At 41.5% G+C, this 19,244-nt stretch overlaps 1 protein-coding gene across 7 annotated transcripts in view; it reads left to right on the top strand.

Annotated features, from left to right (window-relative positions):
* Nucleotides 1-19,244, top strand: part of KHDRBS2 (KH RNA binding domain containing, signal transduction associated 2) — a 650,326-nt gene that overhangs the window by 610,217 nt on the left and 20,865 nt on the right. For 6 of the 7 annotated variants that reach the window (XR_008444592.1, XR_008444587.1, XR_008444588.1 and 3 more), the window contains one exon: nt 11,206-11,310. The exons of the other annotated variant lie outside the window; for it this stretch is intronic. The gene's annotated coding sequence lies outside the window, so the exon portion shown is untranslated. The remainder of the gene's footprint in view (nt 1-11,205; nt 11,311-19,244) is intronic. 7 annotated transcript variants of the gene reach the window in all.

Raw genomic sequence — 19,244 nt, forward strand, 5'->3', positions numbered from 1 at the left:
AAGTTGAGACTACAACCCAATCTTTAACTCAACCACTTAACCATACTGTCTTCAGAGTAAATCTGCTAAATGTAAGTACTGAGCTGCCCTGTCTATAAACTGAGGATACTCGTGGTTACGTAACTCACTGTTTCAGTGTGATGCATCCTGCTCAACTGGGTATTCCACAGAAGATATTGCCTACTCCTCCTGCTAGCTATTACACTGAATACTTTATCTCAAACAGTAGAGGTCTGTGTGCAGTGTTAAAGGCCTAAAATCTTGCCTGATTGTGGATGGAGGGGAAGGTATTAAAGTATCACATAATAGACTGTGCTGGTTTTTTAAACCTAAGAAATTACATTAAAATGCTGTGCTAAAAGAATATTACTGAGGTTGCTAAGTCAGACACCCGAAATCAGGAAATACCAAAATTAAAATTGTTTGTGTAACCCTAATTTTGCTCTCTCGTACATGTTCATTTTGATACCGACTTTAATTACATGATCACTTACCATTTTTCCACAGAACCACTATATCATTCAGTGCACGGGATGCCTAGTGCACAGGGAATGAGGCAGAGTTGTGTAGTAATTAGGTTGTAGTCCGTGGTTCCTTACCTCATTTGTTACTGAATTTGGAAGGTGTGTAGAGGATAAATCAAGGAACTGCAGGAAGAAAAAGGGTGGTCTTATGATTTATACAGTTGTATTCCCCCCAAAAGAGAACTGAGTTCTAGCCCTGTCTCTATCATAAGCTTTGAAGTGATGCTGGATGAGTCATTTAAGCCAAAATGTTCACATGGGGCCATTAATTGTGTGGTCATTTGCTTCGGGCCCAACTTGAAACACTTGTGCCCTGATTTTCAGAATTCTTGAGTGCTCGCTTCTGCAACTGAAGTGTAAACTGTGAATGATCAGCACCTTTGGAAGTAAGGCAGTGTGGTCTGGAGGAATGACCTCAGGGTTGGGACTTGAAAAGTTTTAATCTTGGATGTACCATTGACTCACTGTGTGGTCTTGGACAAGTTATTTATCTTTCAGTTTCTGCAGTCAGTGGAGATAATAATATTCACCACTCATAGAAGTGTGGTGAAAATTAATTACATAGCATCTATACAGTGTTTTGAATACACAAGGTGCTATTCAAAATGCTGGGTACTCAAAAACCAGGCCCCCGTTGAGGGATATCACTCTGAGATATCCAAAATTAGGGGAGAAGTTTGCAAACGTTGATTGTAATCTCATAAGAAGTCTTTTGACAGCATACACAGAGACAGTCTTTGGAAAATTATGGCATACTATGAAATATCAGCAAAAATAGTTAGAATCACCAAGGATCTGTATCATAATACCAAAAGTGCAGTCAGAGATGATGACATTAGCCAATTTGCAGTAAAAATTGGAGTAAGGCAAGGGTGTATTATGTCCCCACTATTGTTTGCACAGGTCATCGAGTATGTCATGAGGAAGGTAATCACAGAAGGCAACAAAGGAATTTTATGGTTACATGATAAAGCATAATTGGATGACCTTGTTTTTGCTGATGACATTGTCCTGTTCAATATATCACTTAATGAAAGAAAAGACCCAACTTTTGGCAGATACAACAAAACAAAGCTGGTTTGTTCATCCACAAGGGGAAGAAAAAAATATGTCTGTCACTGTCCCAAAAGTAACCATTAGACTGGATGAAGAAACACAAGAAGAAGTAAGTCATTTTATTGATCTAGGGAGTGAGATGTGCAATGGTGGTGACACCATGTTAGATGTCAAACAATGAATACCAAAAGCAGCAAACAAATTTAAAATTGATAAGATTTGGAAAAGTAGCATGATTGGCACTGCCACAAAAATACAAATTTTCCACACCAGCATCACTTCTGTCCTTTATGGAGCAGAGTCATGGAAATCTACAGCAGAAAATGATAAGAAGATCAGTTTATTCCAAAGTAAATGCCTGCAGAAGATCTTCAGAGGTCACTAGAAAAAGATTCTTGCAGCATCAAAAATTCTAAATAGAGCAACCCAATCTAAAGTATCAAATATGATAAGAAGATGACAAATGGCGTATTTAGGACACACATTAAGGATGCTACCAACATGACTTCCATGCCACGTGATAACATGGATACCATCTGCAAAGAGAAAAAAAGGGCACCCTAGACAAACGTTATGTAGAACAGTAGAGAAAGAAGCCGGATCCACTAATATGACACACAGAAACCTGAACAGACCAGCACAAGACCAAAATAAATGACAAACTGGTGCCCTATCCACCTGATGGTGCAGGAGGATAAAGAAGTAAAAAGAAGACTCCAGTTCCTCATCTGTAAAAACAAAAAAACAAAAAACAACTTCTTACTTCACCAGCGTATCGTGAAAATATATTTATTAACATCTGTGAGGTCTGCTACTACAGCAATGGACCATAGAAAAACACAAGAGGAGGTGAATAATTCCATATTCCAGAGGCACTGACTCTATGGGTGCTTCAGGGCTGGACCACCCAAGGAAAAATATTAGCTGATGCTTAGCACCCACCAGCAGCCAAGCTCCCTCCCACCCCCCAGCACCTCCCACCCACCGCTCAACTCTTCCCCCTCCCTCCAAGTGCCTCCCGCCCATGCTGGGAGGGAGTGGGAGGAGCGGGGATGGGGTGCATTCAGGGGAGGGGGCAGAAAGAGGTGGAGAAGAGACAGAGTGGGGGGCGGAAAAGGACAGGGCAGGGGTGGGGCCTTGGGGAAAGGGGTGGAGGGGGGCAGGGCATGGGGCTGAGCGGGGGTTGAGCATCCCTTGGGAAAAGAGGAAGCTGGCATCTGTGCCATAATCTGTACAGGGTTTACGTGGAATACAATAAATAAGACTTGGAGTCACACATTGAATGATGGGGACAAAGAGCAATATTGAACCTCTAACTCATTCAGGTAGTTGGATGAGTTGGATCTTGTGGAAAAAATAAGTGATCCTGTAACTAAAGAGTGTATCATAATGCATACACACAAGGGGACACACTCAAAGTTGTACTGGCAACCTTCAATCTAGTATTTCCTAACTTCCCAGTGTTTGACCTTTCAGCTTGTAGATCTTTTCTATGTAATATGCATATCTACCATCATATGTGGTATAAAGATGTAGGTGCTAAGGTTTTCATAGAATCATTAAAATGTAGGGCTGGAAGGGACATTGAGACCTGAGTTTGTAATCATTTAGGACCAACCCTCAGAGGAAACAGACTGTGCACTCAGGGAACTGCATTTGGAGCCATTTTCAACTTCAACTGACAGCAACTAGCATGTAGCAACCCTTCAGCTTCTGTTGCTGGACAAAGATGGAAGTAACACAAATACCCTTATGTGCTTCTGTACATGGAGTTGTTGCCCATACCCTCTCCACTCCCCTAGTCTAACCACAAATCTTTCCCTTGTGTCCCTAGGATACAGGAATGTGCAGAGTCCCTCTCCATGGGCTTTCTGTATCTTGGCCCTCATGTACAGTGTAAACACTGTGTTGCCACTGTGTTTCTGGGTTTGTTCTCTGCAGTTGGGGAATAATGATCTGGCCTTTAGTTTTCTAACATTTGGGCCAAATTCTACATTCAGAGTCAAGTGGCCTATACAAGGGCAGATTTTGAAGAAAGTTATTTTTACTTCCATTTACCTTTGCATTTCCTGTCTTTACCCAGGACTCAAAGCTGCTCTTCTTTTTTATCTCCACACTACCCAGGAGAAGGAAATAGAGTGGTTCCCTATATTTAGGATAAGTGAAATACCTTTGATAACTACTTGTAAATGTTGACTCTTTGAAGGTAGCCTTTATACCACAAATCTCCCCAACTATTTTTTGGAGATGCTTGAGGTCCAGATAGCATAGAGAAGCCCTCAGATCTATTGAGACTTATCACATCTCCAAAACTGGGAAAACTCAGAATGAGTTTTGCAAAATTCCCTCTTCCAGTAGAGGCAGAAAATCTGCAAGTCTTTTGAGTGATTTACCCATATTGTAACAAATTATGTTACTGTTACAAACAAACTCTTAATAATATGGAGCTCTACTATATTATATTTTCAACATACTCACCAAATTGCTTTTCTAAGAAAGCTAAATATTATTATTCCCATTTTACAGATGGGAAATTGAGGAAGAAAGGTAAAGTGATTTACCCCAAATCATACAAGAGGTCATTGACAGAGCAGGGAATAGAATCCAGATCTGCTCACTCCCAGTCCAGTGTCCTATCTATTATGCTTCTTAAAATGACCTAACAATAAGGTTATATTGTAGGTTAAAGGGAATTAGCCCGCTCCTGTTGGTTATTGAGCATTTGGGTTTCTTTTAGCATGATAGAGATGTGGAAGTTTTTAAATGGGAAAATAAAATAGTTTTTACAATTTAATGGAGAAAAAGACCAGTACAGAAAATATGTTTTAAGAAATTCTTAATAAATTTGAGAGAAAATATTTTTGCCTTTGTTACATGGCAGTAAGGGTAAGGTCATTTGTACAATGCACCACATTGGACCTGTTATGTGGTAACATCCCAGGATTTATGGAAAGATTCCCCAGTGACTACACTGGTCTTTGGATCTGGCACCCAGCCCTCTGGAATTAGCCCTTCATAGACTACCCTAACAACTTAAAACACAAACACATGCAGTCTGTTGCCAGAAGTCCACACAGAAACCTTCTCCTCTCATCAGAGCAATGCAATTGTGGCAACTCCAGCATCTCCTGAGTCAGACATGGGTGTAGGAAGGCATGGGAAAGAGAATCCAACCAGAGATAACTTCAACTGGAGCAGCGAGGAGGTGTACAGAGATACTTGCCAAGCACTAATAGGCTCCACCATGTAGAGGTTGTTTTGCACTCCACAGGGTATGCATCTCTCCAATGGTGATGGTCTAAATGACCCCAGATGATGAATCAGCCTGCTGTGGCTCCACTCTGTTTCTTAAGGAACAAGGAACAGAGTCTCTCCTGTGAACCTGAAGAGCTCCATAGCTGGTTCTTCACAACTATAATTCCATCACAAAAGGAACTGTGCAACAAGGCTCTCAGCCTACTTTGTTGCTTTCATATTCTTTGGTCTTCTCAGCCACTGCCAGGTCCCCTGTCCACTGCTGCAGCAAACCTCCAGCCTCCTGAACTACCATTAATTTAGTACAAAAAAGAATTCATTTGGTAACTTTACAAAAGAAGAACTATGAGGTAAGTTGGCTGTAACTCAGCCAAGGAATAACCCTCTAATGCTGGGGATGCTCTCTCTCTCTCTCTCTCTCCAATTGTAATCCCCAGCACCCCACTTGCCTTCTATGGCAATCCACAGGGCTGAGTCATTCCTGACTCCTGGGGTAGAATTGAGCAGCCATGTAGGAGCTGAATGATCACAAAGCACAAGCAACCCACCCACCTCCTCTAGGCTTTCTGCCACAGGCATACTTTGGGCCAAGATTAGGCCCATTATAAACATTTTCATTTCTATCAAAACTAGTTTTGTAATTACGAGCTAGGATGCGATACGCTTACTTACAGTGAATACTTACACCATAAGTGGGCCCACTGAAATCAATGGCACAATCTATCAGGTAAAATACTAAATGTGCGTAAGGGTATCATAATCTAGCCCTTAATTTTTGCTATGGCGTTCAGCCAAACGTAGAACAGAGATAAATAGCCCAAACCTGCAATTTTTGCTCACACAGGTACTCCTTATTGTTGCAAGTGAGCTCTTTCAGTTCAGTCAGACTAGTCTTGTGATGCATTATCATTTGGGGAAATCAGCATATGGTTGAGAGTCAGGAGGTCATGAGTTCCAATTCTGCCTCTCCAACTAGCTGTGTGTCTTTGCGCAAGTCATTTTGCCTTTCTGTTTTAATTTCTCCATCAGTAAAATGGGGATGATACTACTGACCTACCTACCTCTTGGGTGCATTGTGAGTCAATATATGTACAGTGATTTGAACATATCAAGTTCTCTAAAAAGGCAATGTACTGTTCTATGGGGTGGGGTTTGCAGGATCTAGCCCCATAGTACCTAGTTAAAACATGTACATTATGTTACAATACAGAACTTGCCAATATAGACATTTCTTTCTAACCAGCTTTCCAGAAAACTTTTTCTAACCCAGAGCTAGTTTCTCTGTGATTTTCTGCCATTGTTAGATAATGTTGCTAAGCACTGCCACACAGCGGGACAATTTACTACTGCTTCAAGGCAGACCTGGCATTATTTTCTGAAGTTGCAAAGGCACATTTTTCTTGTTGTTTTAGTACATATTTCCTAAAAGCTCTGGTGGCAAAATAAATAAATACAATTTGGTTGTAAAGTGCTGGAGTTGAGTGTTCAGAACCTCAGTCACTGGGCAGTTTGTGACCAGAATTTTCAGTTAATAGAATTTCAAATTATGTTGCTTGAAAATAGTGAAATTAAAAATAATCTACCTGATAAAATCTAAAGCATATACATGTTTAGAGTTCTTTACTTGGTCAGAAATGTAGGATTCCAGTCTGCAAGGAGATGAGTGCTTTACTCTTACTGGAGGAACTACTATGATTATTGCAAATACTGAGGTTAATTAACTGCAGATACTTATTTAGGGCCCAGGTCATTGTCCAGCCTATGCTGCTGTGCAGGAGCAGGTGGGGGACTTAAGACCTGAAATGGAGGCTCTTGTGTTCACCCCAGACCTTGGATTCAGGCATATTGGGGTAATCAGGTGTTGCATGCCTTGTGTTCCACTCCTGGAGCCAGTTGTTAAAGATTGGACATAGAGGGGTGTGTAGTTGGTAGAACCTGACTCCATTCCCCAGTATACTCTCCATCACCCACAGCCAACGTAGAGGACAAATTACTAACCCTTCAGGAGCAAAGTGGGCATAAGGATGGAATTGTGACTTTTTGACAGAAGCTGCGCTCCACCCCATACAAAGGACAGATTATACATGCACATGCTGGTGCCTAGTTACCTAAAACAGTTGGCAGTTTTTAAGGTTCACTGCCATAGCACAGCATGTCTCTACTGCAAACTATAGATAAACAAATGAAAGGGTAGCAATTACTATCACTATTTTAGTGAAATTACTATCACTATTACTATTGACCTGTGACTGGGACCATTACATGTGTCAGGTGCTGTACAAATACATAGGAAGATGCAGTCTCTAGCCTGAAGAACTTATCATCTACAAGCTTCATCCGTGCCACTCAAAAAATTATACTGGAATTATAAAAGTTTTCCATATGCACATTTGTTCATATTAAACAATCATATTGCTGTTTGTCTCCCCCTTCCTCTGATATTCTTTTTAGAAAGAAAGGAAGAAATTTTATTGAGTATATCCAAAATTTTCCAAAATATGGTGTCTGAAATTAGATTCCTGGGTCATATATAGGCATTTAAATAAGTGGCTTGATTTTCAAAAGTGCTCAGCAACCAGCAGCTTCTACTGAGTTCAGCTGGGTCCTCAGCACTTTTGAAAATCTGGCCACTTATTTAGGTGCCTGAGAGCCTAACTTCAGGCACTTATTTTTGAAATTCCTCTCCCATGTAATTATATTTCCCTACCTCACAGAGGTGTTGCGATAAATCTATTAAAGATTGTGAGGCACTCAGATGCCGCGGTAGTGGGGGCCAGTTAAGTGCCTAAGATATATAGAAGTACCTAAAATATTTCATTAATGTTTTTAATTACAGCTAAAATGAACTTTCTTGATTTCTCTAAATCTACTGGTATGTGCTTCTGCTGTCATGTACAAGATGATGGTGGCCATGGAAGCAGACAGACAGATAGATGTAAAACAATGAGAGAAATATCTTCACATCAGTCATTACATAGAATTCCCCGTGTATAGGGCCCTACCAAATTCACGGTCCATTTTGGTCAATTTCACTGCCAGGATTTTTTTTTTAATTAGCAAAAACATCTGAAATTTCATGGTGGTGTAACTATGGGGGTCCCAACCCAAAAAACAGTCAGAATGAGAGAGTTGCAAGACTATTGTGGGGGGGGGGGAGTTGTGGAATTGCCACCCTTACTTCTGCCCTGCTGCTGGCAGAGGTGCTGCCTTCAGAGCTGGGAAGTTGGAGAGGAAGGCCTCTAGCCAGGTGCCCAGCTCTAAAGCCAGCACCACCATCAGCAGCAATGCAGCAGTAGTCTTCTGTCTGAGTGGGGGGCTGACAGCTGGAGCTGCAGCTTCCCCCTGTGGGGAGTTAACAGCTGGAGCTGCGGAGCTTCCTGCACCTAGGGGAGATCCCAGAGGTGGGTCTGACCCAACCCAGGAGCAGCACCTGCAGGGGAAGAGAGAGTCTCATCTCCCCCATCCCCAAACATGATTAGCAGCTGGAACCCTGTGCAGTGTAGGAGCCTCTGACGGAGCACCAGACTTCACGGTCCATGACATGTTTTTCACAGCCGTGAATTTGGTAAGGCTCTACCCATGTATCTCAGTAGGGGGTTCTGTATGCAGCTCAGTAACATCATGTAGATTTGGAGGTTTAGAGTATTAATGTAAGTGTAGTAAAGGTCATATTTGGCCTTTGGACTGTGTACTAAACTCTCATTCAGGTCAGAGTCCTGAATGTGCATGTTCGCACTATGCAATTTTTAACCTTTATAGAGAGAGTGCATCACTTTTATAAGCAGTGTGACACCACCCAAAATTTATTTCTGATTAAGTGCAATTCCTCTCAACTATCTCTAAACTGACCAATCAAAGAAAATTGTGGCCCAAAGACATGAAATGTCTTTTTACCACTGAAGCCTGCAATGCAGATCAATGGAGGCTATATTTTTAAATAAGAAGACACAAAACTGAGAGGATGTCAAAAGATAAAAGTTCATCGGGCTTCCCTGAGTATTTGAATTTGTTCTTGCAAAGTCAGATGGTATTGAAATAGTAATGCAGTGCTTCTTGCAGCCCCCTGGGGTGGCTGCACTTTTACAGGGCAAGTTGTTGAAAGAATCAGTCACAAAGTCTACACGATACAATTTAATACAGGAGTTTTCCATTAAAGAACTTGGCTACTAAGCTTACCATGAACTTTCTTCCTAGCAATGAGGTCAACTCACCTGTCAAGGTCACGACATTGTACCCTTAGGTGGATCTATTGCTTACTGCTTAGTCCTCACAGCAGAGCAGAGATGAACCAGAATATAAATACATATATAGTTACACACAACAACTGTGCAAGTAAAATACAAGCAACATTGTTAAAATATATCAGTATTGTTTTTTAAAAGTGTCAAGCAATAATACGTGAGAAATAAAAACAAGTCTGTCACCCTCCTAAAATGTTTCTTGATGTGCAGTAACACCATAAAAGCTGCCTTTATTTATTACAAATAGTAAAACTGTAGTGTTAAACTAATCAGATTCAAATCAGATCAACTGCATAATTTTTGGTGAAGAGGTGCTTATGAAACGGAAAATGAACTCCAAACTGGAAGGCTCATTGCTTCTTAATCAAAAGCCGTGAACTTTAAACATCAGCCAGTCAGGTGATAAGTTTGTCATTTCTCAGCTGTGTTCCTGGTGGGAAGTTGTCAAGAAGGCTTGACAGCCTTTAAACTTGCATTTTCCCTGTTTATGAACCTCATGTTGCTCTACTAAAACTACTGGGAGGTTGGGAGGGGAGCCACAATAACAGCAGTTCTATTAAAATAGATTTTTAGCAGTGGATGTCGAGCAATGTTTATGGTGTGAAAATATGTGTGATTTCTGAAAAGAAATTTTCACCACCCCTCAAATCTGTTCTTTCTTGTCTAATTGTGTCCAGCTACTGTGGGGGACTGAGAAATATTAATGATTAATTACCTAGGTGTCAGAGAAGTACAGGCTTGTAATACATCATTAGAAGCCAGAGATCAGGGAGCCTGAATTAAAATGGGAAGCGCTGAATGAATATATTACTGCTCTATACAATTAACAGTGCAAGCCAGAAATCATTTACTTTCATAATTTAGAACAATGGCAGCTCTCCAGTGAAAACATATTTACGGTAATTTTACACTGCTCTCTACAGGCTTTGTACAAAAGGGAGAGAGCTGAATTAATATGCACCAAAGCAGCAGGATAGAAACCCGTCATTGAACTGTTCTTTTCTTTTTAATCAATCCAGCTTCTTGTACAAAGGAGGCAGAGTTCTGAATAGGTGGAGAGCATCCAGATTATAGAGGGCAAATCAGCTTTAGGGGATTAGCCTCTGCAATGTGATGAACTGAGGCTGACCTTTATCTGACCAGGTCTTCTCCATTTTAGCCCAGGTCAGATCAGCAATTTCAAGCTAACCAAACTGAAGTTACACAGACCTTCTGTCTCTACAGTGCTGATTTCCTTTCCCTATCACAATTAATCCTGCTGTCCTTGAAAAGATGTCTAATGCTGATAAATGTCTTCCATTTCACATCTGCAAGTGTGGGATTGTATAGGAATTTGTAGTAATTTTTAATATTGGTTGGGGTCCCATTAAGCTTCAGAGGTTCTTAAATTGCTTCTTGGAGTTTATTTGTCAGATAACTCAGGGTATAAAAGTAGCACCATAAACATTAATTGAACAGCCATTAAGCAGTATGACTGTTTGTTTTTGGTTGATAGAGGACATAAAGCTTCACATCCTGTGGTGGAAACAATTAGACCCAATGATGAACATGCTATCAAATATACTATTACTAGATTTAACTTCACCAAATAGCAACCAGCTGTAGTCAAAAGCATATGCAAGTGTTAGAAAGTCATATTTTTACTGTCATGTCATAGCCTGTTATAAATTTCGTAGAGTTCCTCATGCTTTATGCTAATGGCAAAGACTAATGGTAGTCATTATCTCCATTCATTCTCATAAAAAACTTCCTCAAGAGAGGCTGATCATAACTAGAATGCTGTTTAAAATTAAACTGTTTTTCTAAAACACAGAATATAAAAAACACTTAACTACAAGAGGTTGGCTGGTTAATTTATTTTGTTTTGAGTATGTTTGACAACTACACTGTTGTTAACTTTGCCATGCGTTGAATTGATATCCTTTTCAGCAATGTCTTTGGCATGCCATGATTCGAAAAGCTCTATGCGGGGCAGAGGGGAGGTGGTGGGTAGGTAAACCTCATAATAGGAAACCAATGGCTGGAATAAATCTGACATTGTCCCTTTGGAGGCTTAATATTTTTTAACAAGGACACTGAATTTCCTCATCCATTTCTTATTTCAGTTATGAATTCTGCTTACTTGACAGGTACAGAGCACTTCATTATGTGCACGAACAGAAATGCTTAAACAGATGAAGCAGCTATTTGCATCTGATAGGAACTAAGTGGGACATTAAATTAATGCCAAACAAGTGAGTGCTCATTTTAGTTTTGTTATAAATGGCTGCAGTATAGCAATAATGTGTTGACTCTCATGTGCTGACAACTTCTATATTTCTTCTAAACTTGCCTTATATTTAGTGATGGGACAAATTCCTACTCTGCATGATAAAATTAGCAGCAGATACATTAATAATTGAGTTTCAGAGTAACAGCCGTGTTAGTCTGTATCCGCAAAAAGAAGAACAGGAGTACTTGTGGCACCTTAGAGACTAACAAATTTATTAGAGCATAAGCTTTCGTGGACTACAGCCCACTAAGTGGGCTGTAGTCCACGAAAGCTTATGCTCTAATGAATTTGTTAGTCTCTAAGGTGCCACAAGTACTCCTGTTCTTCTTTTTATTAATAATTGAGGAAGCAACTCCTAAGAAATGCCATAGTCCACCAGGAATGTTAGTGACTGACTGGTTTTAAGGAAGGCTGCTGTCATACATATGTATTTACTGAAACCTCAAGTTAAGAGCCACTGTTTATAGCCTGTGTGGTATCAAATCAACATCTTGCTTTTAGAGGATGTCAAGTCGCTTGCATAGTTGCATTTTCCCATTCCATAACCAGAGTGCCTATACGCATTTTGGCATTGTGCTAGGTTGCCAGAACCCTTGTGTGACTGTGTCTTCTAGTCTATAACCAAATTAAACACAATAGCACACTATATCTAAATCATGAGTGGAATATGATTGAATAAAAGAGCTGTTCATTGTATAACACGATCGCTTACAGTATGCCTCAGGTCTGCAGTTTATATGGGGTGAGATCATTCCCTCCCTTATATAAATAATGGGCATTAAACATATGATTTTTACTGTTGACCCAATCTTGCCAACTTCTTACTCATACATTAAATTTGATGGGACTTCCAGTGGACTAAAATACTACTCAATGGGCCAAATCCCCTACTGATATAAATTGGCACTATAGCATTAATGTCAATGGAACAGCACCAATTTCAATCAGCAGAGAATTCAGTCCAAACTGAGTTAGGGCAGCAGAAACAGGCACTAGACTGACTGGACATATATGTCACCTCTGTTAAATATTCATGCAGACTATAGACTCTGATTTGGCATTGCACAAATGGACTCGATCTATGTTGTTGTTTTGTAAATAATTGTCATCTTATTTTATAAATAAGTTGCTAAATTGCAGAGAATTTTAGCATGAGAATCTGTCTCAGGGTATTCTCCCACACGTCGTATGCGATTTGTCATCAGCTAAAAAAGAAGATAGTTCCAACCTGAGTTTTCGAATATATTAATGTCATCTTGTAACATTGTGAATAAGTTGTGATAAGATTTGATAAAGTGGCACTGTCTTTAAGACAATACACAGCACCATAAATGTAATTTCTTCCTTTTATGTATGTTACTGTTGTTTTTCACCAATATTATACCATACTAATGTGGTAGCTCTATGCACAGTTTGGTATTAATCTTACTCTGTTTAAAATACTTGATCTGAAATCTTTTTAGTATAAGAAACACTTGAACAGTTTTTGTTGTCACTCGAAGTAGGAGATAAGTCTCAGAGATTCATATTCATATAATGAAGTAATGTCTCTATCTATTAGACATCCTCAAGACATCCTGAAAATGTCTCAGCTGAGGAAATAACAGTAATTTTTTTTTTCTTTGTGGTATCAGAACATGCAGATGTTGGAGATCAGTGAATATCAGATGAAGGACTAAACGTACTAAAATATATATTCATGTACAAGTATTTCAAAATAACTTGTGCAGTAAAACTTAACATTATGCTGCATTAATTAAAACATGGAAAGTAAACTAATTTTATTATTATTAATCTTCAATGAATGGAGACAATATTTCATGAGTGTATTTTCCACTCTTTGGACACCACACTATACCTTCCCTAAATGTTAATGGTAATGATGCAAGACAAATCTACGCCCCTATAATTATCTGACTTTTTAATGAACCGACTAGATAAAAGAATAAGATTGTGCACTGCTGGATGATTTTACTGCTAACCACAGAGATAAATATTTCTAAATATACACATGAGAAAGAGGGAGGGGAAACTGTATAAAATATTCACATGCCATTTACCAAGGCTTTATGCTTCACACCGCGATACAGTGGACTTAATCTCATTCAGAAAGGAAATTACTCCCCCGTTTTTCTCAGTTGCTCCCCATTCTCTGTATTCTTCCAGTGGAATTTACGTTCCAGGGTCCGTTCTGGTTATACAGTGAATATGATACAGCCTGGTAACTTTTGCATATTTGTAAGTGTGTGCCAGGCACTTAAGAGGCATCATCTTGAGTATTGTTTGTCCTCTATGTCTGAAATAATCATCAGATTTGTTATCTCCAGGCAGTTATCGCTCCTGCAGAAGCAAACACAGATGTTTATAAGCCTTCTAGTGAATGAACAGTGGCATTTATCCAAGCTTTGTAGGTCACTGGATGTTCAAAGCAACAAAACAAACAAACAAAAACCCTTCTCTTGCTATCATAATAGTTAAGGATAAATAATCCTGTATTTGTATATTCGAGGACTTCCTAATATACAAAACTACTAAGATATACAATGATTTCCTCCCACATGGTGGTGTTATAAAGTAGCAATATGTTCTATTTAAGTACAGTTCTATTGTGAAAAGTGACTCTAAAAGAGGCATCAGGTTTATTGTCTCTCAGAGTCTCCAAATCATATTTAATCCATATAGAAATGAAAAGCTGGTTTTCTAATTGCCAGCCCTGTAACCTCTACCTGAAATCTGAAAATCAAACTGTGTTCTTTGTGGCTTTGATGCTTCTGCAGGACAGCAAATACTTTCCCTTACACTTGTGCAATCCCATCCCCTTCATATTTTACCCTCTGTTACACCTACGCCTTTGATTAGACCTCTTCAGTAAATTGCACTGGTCCTCTGATGGCAGAATTTGGACGTGCAACTAGTATGGAGTTGAAACTTCTATTTATGATCTATGTATCTCAGTGTATTGGGTTTTACATAGTACCTCCAGGAATGGATTATGACTTACTCCTCTGCACAGGCATGTAGTCTAGTACTTGGTCTGAACTACAAAGTTAGGTCAGTTTACCTACATCACTCAGGGCTGTGAAAAAAATCATGCCCTGTGTGAAGTAATTAAGCTAACCTAAGCCCCATTTTAGACACCGCTAGGTCAATGGAAGAATTCTTCTGTCTACCTAGCTACTGCCTCTTGGAAAGGTGGATTTACTAGAGTGACAGGAGAACCCTTTCTGTCTCTGTAATGAGTATCTAAAGCTCTACAGCCGTAGTGTTTCTAGTGTAGATATACCCTTAAAGGGAGAAAGGGAACCAACTCCTTGCACCCCTACCAGTTTACCTAGACCTTGTTGTATAGGGGCATGGAGGAGTTACTGGGTGCTGCACTCCTGCTTGCTTCTCCTGTGGCGCAAGTGGGAAGATTAAGTAAGGGAACGGCCAGCAGCACTGAACCACAGCAGGATGGTGAAGGATAATAATTTGCTGCTGCTATAAACCCACAGCAAAATACTACCCACGGAACAAAGAAGGAATCACAATTCTTTCCCTGGGATGCTACTGGATGACAGCTACTCCCCACCCCTTATTCTGAGTTGTGTCTTTGACCTGGTCTACACCTAACACTTAGGTCAATCTAGTTATGTCACTCAGGGTGTGAAAAGTTCACACCCCTGAGAAACCTAGCTAAACTGACCTAAACCCCAGTATAGACACCACTAGGTCAACAGATGAATTCTTATGTTTACCTAGCTACTGCCTCATGATGGGGTGGATTACCAACAGCAACGAAAAACCCCTTCCCTTGCTGTAGAATGTGTAAACTACAGTGGTACAGCAGCATAATTGCAATGCTGCAGCTGTGCTGCTGTAGTACTTGTAGTGTAGCTATAGTCTGAGAGGTGGAACCTAGCCCATAGGATCCAAGTGCATACATCGGCATAGTGAGCTCTACAATGGTCTTCCAGGAATATTCTGCCCTTTGCTTTTCCCCAAGTCAGCCAAAATAGAATCCAGCTTGCTGTCTCTTGGCTGTGATGGCTGAGTAGTGCAAGGGGTGGAGTGTTGTAGGAGCAGCAGTGATCTGTATGCTATATATAACCTGTATGCTCAAAAGGTCTGTTGCACCTCTCCTCCCCCCTCCGTTTTGTCTCCTCTCCCTCTTTGAATACCTGTGAAGTGGCTCCCTTCCTCTCCCTCCTGGAATGCTAGTGGGATGAATGAGCTGCTTGAGAAGCTGGAAGATCAGAAGAGCTCCCAGGTAGACAAGGTGACTGGCACTCTGATTAGGCAGCGATCACACGCCCAATGCATGGACACTGCCTGAGGTGGAGTGTGACCAACCAGATGTGGCCAAGTCATCTCTAGTCACAGACCATGAGGAGCAGGTCCTTAAAAGGGGAAGGGGCCATGTGCTCAAGAGGGCACTCACAAGATTGTACCTCCAGTGAAGGCCCTTTGCCCGGACCGCCTGGCCAGTGGTTCACCGCGTTGCATTCCATTGTGCCTTGGGAAGACTTACCTGCATCGCACCATCACCATCACTGTGCTGTGGGAGACTTACCTTGAAGGATCCTGACATCTCCAGTGCTGTGCCTGTCCTGGGAGCATGAGTATGTGAGTGTGAGTGTGATCCCCCCCCCTTCTTTTGAGCATAGCTATCAGTATAATAAACATGTTGCTTTCTGCCAAACTCTGGTGGGTCATTAGTCCTCCCTAAGCTTACTAGCTGGCCCAATTTCAGGTAACATTACTCTATCAGGAACACAAAGCAATACAACTAAGAGAGAGTGAGTTTGATTCAATTCTGATTCACTTGAGGAAGAGCAAAGGGCAGAATGGTCCCCAAAATCCACTGTGGATCTCACTAATATTTAAAAAATCAAATATGATGGTAAATACACAGAGGGAATAGAACTTTTGAGTAAGATGATGAATTTTTATATAACCCCTTTTCTAAATATAGCTGCAATTTAAGTGTTTCAGCAGGGGAATCTTACACTAAAAAATTCACTATTACATCCAAAAGGGCTTTTCTTAGATTAAAAGAGCCTTCATGGCTGATGGCCTGCAGAAACTCCACGGCCTGCAGAAACTTCAGCTACACAACTGAAGGGGCTACATCATGTTATTAGTGGATACTACTTGCAAAAGCATGACACCAATACTAACTCCTCCATCCCAGCTGCCAGTTGAGAATAACATCAGGACACATGCTGAACATGATCCCCACATCCCCTAATTCTTACATACTATTATTTATTATTATTTCCTGTTGTACTGACCATTGTCATATAGAATATAAATCATAAGAACAGCCATACTGGGTCAGACCAAAGGTCCATCTAGCCCAGTATTCTGTCTTTGGACAGTGGCACCAGAGGGAATGAACAGAACAGGTAATCATAGAATATCAGGGTTGGAAGGGACTTCAGGAGGTTATCTAGTCTAACCCCCTGCTTAAAACAGGACCAATCCCCAGACATATTTTTGCCCCAGATCTCTAGATGGCCCCCTTAAGGATTGAACTCACAACCCTGGGTTTAGGAGGCTAATGCTCAACCCACTGAGCTATCCCTCCCCTGTTGCCCATTCCTGGCTTCTGGCAAACAGAGGCTAGTGACACCATCGCTTCCCATCCTGGCTAATAGTCGTCGATGGACCTATCCTCCATGGTCCATGCTATCTCATATGAAATAGGCAATACAGTACAGATATATTATACACTTGATGGCAAGATGAAGGTTCTGTTGTATACCAACCTCAAGGAATACTATGGGGGTGGGTTCTTCCCTATTGTTATCTGTGTAATTTGAAAAGGCCTCAAAGGCCAAAGAATTTATCTCTGTCTTACAGCTCAGAAACAACAGAATCCATCAGGAATATGCAGAGGGGCTATGCAGCTACGATTTCTATTCACACCCTCTCTCTTCAAATATTATTAACCAGGTTAGGAAGAGGGGACACTTCCTTTCATGGGGTTCCCTATCATAATCCTTCAGTGAGAGAGATCTCAAACCAACTAAGGAAGTCTCAATGTCAGCAGACACAGCTGCACTAGAATGCCAAGGTGAGGCAAGGCTTTCCCTTTCACGTATACCCTCCCATCCTGACTCCTATGAAATTAGAGAGCCAGCATCCTCCTCACTGAGCAGGAGAGTTATATCTACCTTTGGGCTGTGCTCTACTGCGCCAGATAGAAGCAGAGGACAGGACTTGAGAAGAATATTGTGATGTATAAGGGGCATTAAAATGTGAGCTGTCCTCTCTCTCGAGGAGGTTGTGCAAATCTCTGCTGTGGACCTTTTGCTTTTCCTCTTTGACCTTGTAATGGTGGTTGGCTGTTCTCCTGGATAGGCCGGGCTCCTACATAGACAGTCTGTGCAGCCTGCTGATACTTTCAGGTACATATGTCTAATGTTTAGGTAAAGTCCAACATATTACAGATCTGAATGATGTGTAAGGGGACTGTTGGCCATTTAATGAAACTTGGTGAGTTTTTTGGTTGCCCCCCTCCCAATACCAGGAGAAAGAGGAAGGTCAAAGAGGAGTCAGGGTCCTGAGACTGACAATCTCCAGGGCCAGTGGAGAGAGGCCAGCACTCCAAGTCAGACAGATGGACTGGGCAGGCAAGCCAATGCGGGAGTCAAGAGCCCAATGAGGGAGTCACTGTCCTCCATGTGAGCTGGAGCTGCCAAGGCCGAGTAAGGGAGAGCCAGAGCAGCAGCCCAGAGCCAGAGCAGCAGAAACCAGCCACGCAAACGGTGAGCCGGGGCTGAGCTACAGTGGGGAGCCGGGGAGCCAGAGCTGGCATAGCGGAAACTTGCCATGCTGCAAGTAATACTGGAACTGAGTACAGTGAGCGGCAGGGTAGAGTGAGGGGGAGACATTGACAGACAGGGCCTTTGAAGGCTGGACTCAAGGTGGGGGTATAAACCCAGTGGGGGAGGGGGCTGATACTAGGGAGAAGGGTCCTGTCACCTAGAGCCTGGGGGCATGTAGCCAGGACCAGAACAGGGGTCTTACCCATGGTATCACTACAGCACAGCCAGGGCCTGGGAGGGAAGCCAGGGAGGTTAAGAAATAGACTGAAGGTTTCTTAAGTTCCTGAGACTATTGTGTATGGTGTCCCTGTGTCCTTAGGGCAGGGTTCTGGATCTTTTAACCTCTTCCATTTTTCCCTTATGTCATTACCATTGCTGTTTAATAAATTAAGTTTGGTTTAAACTCAATGTAGAGATCACTGGGTCAGGGAAATGACCAGTGAGGAAACTGTACCCCAGAGTGGGGACACCCTAGCCTCTGTACTGAGCAACCCGTGCCGAGACAGGGGGTTAAGAGGAATCCTGGGCCCAGCCTTATCAGGGTTACAAGGAGTCTGCTGGATGGGAAAGTGGAAGAGGAGTCATTGAAGTCAGACGGGCATCTGGGTAAAGTTAGTTGGAGCGAGGACTCAGATCCTTTTGCTATCCAATTCCACTGGGGTAATATTGAAGTCAGGAAGTTCCCCACTTACAGATAGAAAATTTTAATTATACTGAAGCTGTGAATAAGGAGAGTATTACAATGAACTGTGAAAACTGCACCTTTGTCAGTAGCAGTTAATAGGCTGAGAGGAATTCAATGGCCTTGAGATGCTTCTTTGAGTGGATCAGGAGAAGGGTGTGCTCAGGAGCTGTAGGATGTTACCAAAGTGGATAAATAATGAGAGCGTGAGAAGCACTAATGGGGATGCCTGGAGGAATCTTTCAGTAACCTCTGAGGGAGGGTAGGAGGGAATGGCTGCATGAATATCAGACTCCTTGCTGGTGGTGATGGGAGCAGCAATGTACAGAGGCACTCTATTAATGCCATGATGCAGTCAAACAACTTGACACTGTTTGCAAGCAACCTCCCAATCCTGCAGCC

Source organism: Malaclemys terrapin, chromosome 3 (genome assembly GCF_027887155.1).
Source record: "Malaclemys terrapin pileata isolate rMalTer1 chromosome 3, rMalTer1.hap1, whole genome shotgun sequence".
In the NCBI taxonomy this organism is placed as follows: domain Eukaryota; kingdom Metazoa; phylum Chordata; order Testudines; family Emydidae; genus Malaclemys; species Malaclemys terrapin.